The 6,562-nt window shown below is 43.3% G+C and overlaps 1 protein-coding gene across 2 annotated transcripts in view; it reads left to right on the top strand.

Moving 5' to 3' along the window:
• Positions 1–6,562, top strand: part of LOC109825245 (UPF0160 protein MYG1, mitochondrial-like) — a 27,002-nt gene that overhangs the window by 5,464 nt on the left and 14,976 nt on the right. The window lies entirely within an intron of this gene.

Raw genomic sequence — 6,562 nt, 5'->3', positions numbered from 1 at the left:
CCCGTCAAAATCGCCAGCCACGCATCCGAGTAGCTCCACCGCAGCCCTAATCACACCGAGAGTCGTCGCCGGCATCTACATCCACCGCCGCCTGCTTTCATCACGTCGCCAAGTCCGACGTCGCGACCGATCGGAATGCCGCTGTGCCCTAGTCGCTTCGTCCTCTCTTCCTCAGATCACAGTCGAGCCGAATTTTCGGGTCTGAGCTTTGAACAGACCCAACCCCTTTATATTTGGATCTGGTCTACTTGTTCAGACCACTTTATTTCATTGGGTGGTATATTTTGGTTCAGACTTGACCGGTTCAGTTGGACCAGACCCTGATTCAGACCCAATCTGCATTGTCCCGAATTTCGATTCCGCAATCCGTTGGTGTATGGCTGATCCTAACGCTGAAGACAACGATCTTGTGCTTGACCCAGAGACTGATATTGTTGATTTGCAGCTTTCCCCGTGGTTCAATTATCTGCCATTCGAGAGCGTACCCGAGTACGTTGAGCGTGTGACTCATCAGATCGTCGACAGCGTAGAGAGTCGCTTGGGGATTAGTTCGTGGCACCAACGCTTCCATCCAGACACGCCGCTTCATCCCAATTACGTAACCCTCGGAGAACTTCTGCCACTCAGATTCGGACTTATTACACCACCTCCAGAGGATCCTCCAGTTGAACCAGTCCAACCCGACGAAGGTTTAATTTTCTTACGCCCAAGTATTTTCGGAATTGCTATTGCGTGCGTGTTATTATCAATCTTAGTATCAATTACGATTGTGCTGTATTCAGTTTGACTAGTGAGCGAGTGAATCTGCTGCTAAGTATTTCTGCTTATCTAAATATTACAAATTAAACTGTATTAAGAGAACGAATCATTACATTATTTATCGGAATAATTTTACAAAGGTTCAAACTTAATACATTACAACTTTTGCTTAAAAACCATCGTTCGCTTCATTTTACTTTTGAATTTCCTGCTTAGATCGATCGCTGATTTGGTGAAGCATTGTTGTCGCTGATCTTGCACCTGCATATACATTGTTTCACATCATTTTTGGTATCAGAGCGTGGTTCTAGGTTAGGATTTTTTTTAGATTGAGTCTTTATTATATATAAAAAAATCATCTCATTAGCTGTTAGTACACACATTTCATCTCTTTAGCTGTAGTGCATGCCTACTCGCACAGGTTTACCCTATCGATTGGGAGAGTCAAGTGAGTCAACTAGTGAGTCCAGCATGTCAGACAACACAGATCCCGAACTCCTTAAGTAAATCGCTGAGCTAGCACGACAAATAGGTAATTTAGCTCAGGAGAGCCAAGCTACCCGTGAGATCCTGAATGACAACAACGAGAGATTAGCAAGGCTCGAAGAAACACGGGTTGCAACTCCTCCACCGCATGATCAAGGCTTTGGACCCATCGTCCCACCACCGCAAGGCCAAGGTTATGGGCACTTCGTTCATCGACCTCCACACCAACCTGTACCTGACCCGGACACGTAATACTTGAGGAGCATTAAGGTCAGCGCACCAACCTTTGACGGCAAGCTCGACCCACAAGCTTTCTTGGACTGGCTGAAGAACATGGATCGTTACTTTGATTGGTACGCTCTGACGGAACCCCGAAAGGTCAAATTCACAGCTATGAAAATTCACCGGACCCGCTTGCCAATATTAGTCCAACCTCGAAACGCTAAGGCATATTAAAGGTGAGTTATCGATTACAACTTGGAGAGAAATGGCCGATGAACTGAAGCGGAAGTACCTTCCGCCATCGTTTTATCACAAACTATTAGACAAGTAGCATCGTCTCATTCAAGGAACCAAGTCTGTGAAAAAATATGTTGCGCAATTCGACGAATTGTTTACTTGATGCAGCACCATTGAGCAAGAGGCACCAATGAAGGTCTTATCAAAGTTTAGAGCTGGATTGAGAAACGACCTCCAAGCTGAACTCTTTGCTAGAGGAATAGACACCCTTGAGAGAGCTTACGCATTAGTTCAGGACTTAGATGAAGTCAAATCCCATAGGAGTTAGGATTTTAGAACTTATTTCTCCCAGTCTTCCCGTGCCACTACCTCTAGTCAGCCTCTGAGTCGATCTAACCCTAGCACTTTTTAGTCTAAAGTCGACCTCAAGGGCAAGGAGCCGGAGAGAGATTCTCCAAAATTAGCGCTCACGTCAAATCCTACAAATGCCAAGGGTATGGACATGTTTCTGCGAACTGTCCGACCCGTCACAGGTTGCTATCATCGATGGACAATACGAATTTGAACATGAACTTGATAGCGACGAGTTTGTCCATCAAGTTGACGATGATACCGATGATTTCGAGGATGACGCAGATGATACTGTCTTAGGTTGAGTTTGTCCATCAAGTTGACGATGATACCGATGATTTCGAGGATGACGCAGATGATACTGTCTTAGGTTGTCTTAGGCAAATTGAAACTCCTACCAACCGATGATTTCGAGGATGACGCAGATGATACTGTCTTAGGTTGTCTTAGGCAAATTGAAACTCCTACCATATCAGTTGTCAGAAGCGCCATCTCCCAACCCAAGACTGTTGATGATTGGAGACGTACTTTCATTTTTCATACGTTCACAAAGATCGGTGATAAAAATTATAAGGTGATCGTGGACAGTGGAAGCTGTATTAATGCGGTCTCCTCAGCTATGATCGCTAAGCTTGGTCTTAAGGTTGTATCCCATCCTAATCCATACAAGGTATCATGGATTAACGACACCGCACTCAATGTTCAAGAGAGATGTTTAGTCCCTCTTCAATTTTCCATTTATAAGGATAAAGTTTGGTGCGATATTCTGAAAATGGATGTGGGTCAAGTTATTCTTGGAAGACCCTGGCTGTTTGATAACGACGTTCATATCTTTGGGCGATCCAACATGCTATTGTTAGAGCATGACGAGAATAAGGTCAAGATCCTTCCGGTTCAACCGAAGGGTAATGACAAGAAACTCGATCCAAACAAGTCTTTCCAAGGTGTTAACTTAATTGGAGCCAAAGAGATTGATCGTGAACTGACCAATGGAGCTCCTATTTTCGCCCTCGCCGCTAGAGAAGCTCCGAAGGATATTGCCAATGCAGCTCCCTCAGAAGTCGTTCCTGTATTGGAAGAGTACTCTGATGTCTTCCCTGAAGACCTATCGGACCAGTTACCACAGATGCGTGATATCCAACATGCAATTGATTTAATCCCGGGGCAACCCTTCCCAATTTGCCTCACTATCGTATGAATCCCAATGAGCATGCAGAGTTGAAGAGGCAAGTTAATGAGCTGCTGAAGAAAGGCTTTGTGAAAGAAAGTATGAGTTCTTGTGCGGTCCCCGCATTACTGACGCCCAAGAAGGATGACATATGGCGTATGTGTGTGGATAGCCGTGCAATCAACAAGATCACGGTGAAATACCGTTTCCCCATTCCCCGATTGGATGACATGCTTGACTTAATGTCTAGGGTCACTATCTTTTCTAAGATTGATTTTAAGAGTGGCTACCATCAGATTCACATCCGTCCTAGTGACGAATGGAAAACCGCTTTCAAGATAAAAGATGGATTGTACGAATGGATGGTTATGCCCTTTGGTTTGACTAATGCTCCGAGCATTTTTATGAGAGTGATGACTCAAGTACTCCGCCTCTTTACGGAAAAATTTTTGGTTATGTACTTCGACGAGATCCTTATTTACAGAAACTCTCGTGAGCAACACGTGGACCATCTGCGTCAAGTCTGTGCCGTGTTAAGAAAAGAGCAACTTTATGCCAATACTAAGAAATGTACTTTTCTTACACGACAAGTCATTTTTCTAGGATTCGTGGTCTCGTCTGGAGTATCCGCTGACCCTAAAAAGGTTAGAGTTATCGAAGAATGGCCCGAACCTAAGAACATCAGAGACGTTCGAAGCTTTCACGGACTCGCTACTTTTTATCGTCGGTTTATCAAGGGCTTCAGCACCATCATGGTCCCTATTACCGATTGCTTAAAGAAAGGTGAGTTTGAGTGGTCAAAAGCTGCTACCAAGGCATTTGTAGAGATCAAGCAAAGAATATCGCAGGCACCTGTTATGCGCCTGCCCGATTTTTTTAAGGTCTTTGAAATTACGTGCGATGCCTCTGGTATTGACATAAGTGAAGTTCTATCTCAAGAAGGACATCCCGTTGCTTACTTTAGTGAGAAGCTGAATGATACAAGGCAACGTTATTCCACCTATGATAAAGAATTCTATGCGGTAATACAATCTCTTTGTTACTGGCGCCATTACCTACTACCGAAAGAATTCGTTATATATTCTGACCACGAGGTCCTTTGATATATTCACTCCCAAAAGAAGCTGAATGCTAGGCATGATCGTTGGGTTGAGTTTCTCCAGGACTACACCTACACGATTAAACATAAAGCAGGAGTAGAGAATAAGGCCGTCGACGCACTCAGTCGCCGCATGCACCTTCTCTTAATCATGAGTGCGGAAGTAGTTGGCTTTAATAAAGTCAAAGAACAGTATGAATCGTGCCCTGATTTTAGCAAAGTTTATACTTTGCTGAATGATGGAGTGACCCGTGAAATTGATGGCTTTCTCCTGAAAGATGTATATATATATATATTTTATTTTCGCAAGTTGTGTATTCCCGACACTTCCCTGAGAAAATTCTTAATTTGGGAACTACACGCTGGAGGTCTTGCAGGACATTTTGGGAATAACAAGACTGTCGAAGCAGTTGAATGTTGTTTCTATTGGCTAAGTATTAAACGTGACGTTGTTAGGCTAGTGAGTCGATGTCACACCTGCCAACTAGCTAAGAAACGTAAGCAGAACACTGACCTGTACACCCCTCTTCCTGTCCCAAATTGTCCCTGACAAGATGTCAGCATGGATTTCGTGTTAGGACTCCCAAAGACAATTAGAAAACACGATTCTATTCTTGTTGTTGTGGACCGATTCTCCAAAATGGCCCACTTTATATCGTGCTCTAAAACTTCTGATGCTTCTTATGTAGCCAAGCTATACTTTAATGAAGTTGTTAAACTGCACGGGCTTCCGAAAACAATTGTATCCGATAGGGACGTTAAATTTACTAGTTATTTCTGGAAAACCCTTTGGCACAAAATGGGAACTAAGCTTTAATTATCGACGACGTTTCATCCCCAAACCGATGGTCAGACTGAAGTAGTCAACAGGAGCTTAGGTAATCTATTGAGATCGCTAGTTGGCAAAAATCTTAGGGATTGGGATCAACATATGCCTATTGCTGAATTTGCTTATAATAACTCTGTTAATAGGTCTACAGGTGTCAGTTCAGCTGAAGTCGTGTATAGTTACAAACCTAGACAGCCTATAGATCTTGTCCCCGTGTCTGCACATCATAGAGTATCTGAGTCAGCATCTGTATTTGCATCTCGCATTCATGACTTGCATAAAGAAATCAGTATAAAGATCAATGACAGCAATACTAACTATAAAATGCGAGCAAATCTAAGAAGGAGGTTTAAAAATTTTTGTGTAGGCGATTATGTGATGGTCCGGATACGTCCGAAACAGTTTCCTCCAGGAACTGTTAAAAAGTTGCATGCACGAAGTAAATGACCTTTTAAAATTCTCAAGAAAATTAATGATAATGCTTATGTTCTCGACCTTCCTGAAGGCTTTAATATTGGTTCGACTTTTAATATTGAGGATTTAAAAGAGTACAAAGGCCCACATTTTAACCCTGACAACCCACTGTTTGATGAGCTTATCCCTGAGCCTATTTCTGAGAGCTCCCTTTTACCTCCACTTCCCCAGATATCACCTACATGTACAGCACATGACATTGATGCTATTATTGATGATAACATTGTTTCTATTAGCAATGGTGGTATCTGTAGGTATTTGGTTCATTGGAAAGGTAGACCTGAGTCTGATGATACTTGGCTCGATCGGGGTGATTTACAGAGGCTGGATCCAGATCTTTTTGAGCAGTATGACAGCCGTCTTGATTTACACTCGACAGGGTCGAGTTCTCTCCTACCTGGGGAGAATAATGAGGACATTCGGGCACGTGCACGGGACTTTCGTCGTGTTTATCAGCGTAGGAGACGTCGTATCTCAGCCGTACATCAGATCGTAGGGATATGGTTCTGATATTTAGATTTTGTAGTATTTTCCAGTTAGTAGTTAATTTCAGATTTAAATTGTTAATTATTTAGTTTGTTATTGGATAAGGTTGAGAGAGATTTGATTGAGATTTCAAAATCTGTAATATTCTCTATATAAACCTTGTTGTAATCAAAATTAAGATTATTGAAGAATTGAATTAAAATCGTTTACCTGATCTGTTGACGGTGTGAAACCCTAGTCGCCGTCGTTCCTCCTTCCCCTCGAGCAGCCGCCCAAACTCCGTCGCTCACTCCTCCACACCCGATCTCCTTTCCCCTGTTCCCCCTCGAGTTCGAAGCAGCCCCGTTGACAGCCCCCTGTTCTTCCTCCTCCTAACACCCCCACCTCCTCCACTCCCGAATAACCACTGCTCAGAAACCTTAATCGTCCTCTTCAGACACCGCCGTCGACA

Source organism: Asparagus officinalis, chromosome 10 (genome assembly GCF_001876935.1).
Source record: "Asparagus officinalis chromosome 10, Aspof.V1, whole genome shotgun sequence".
Lineage (NCBI taxonomy): Eukaryota > Viridiplantae > Streptophyta > Magnoliopsida > Asparagales > Asparagaceae > Asparagus > Asparagus officinalis.
The sequence above is the reverse complement of the archived record's forward strand: the minus strand, read 5'-3'. Positions and strand labels throughout refer to the sequence as shown.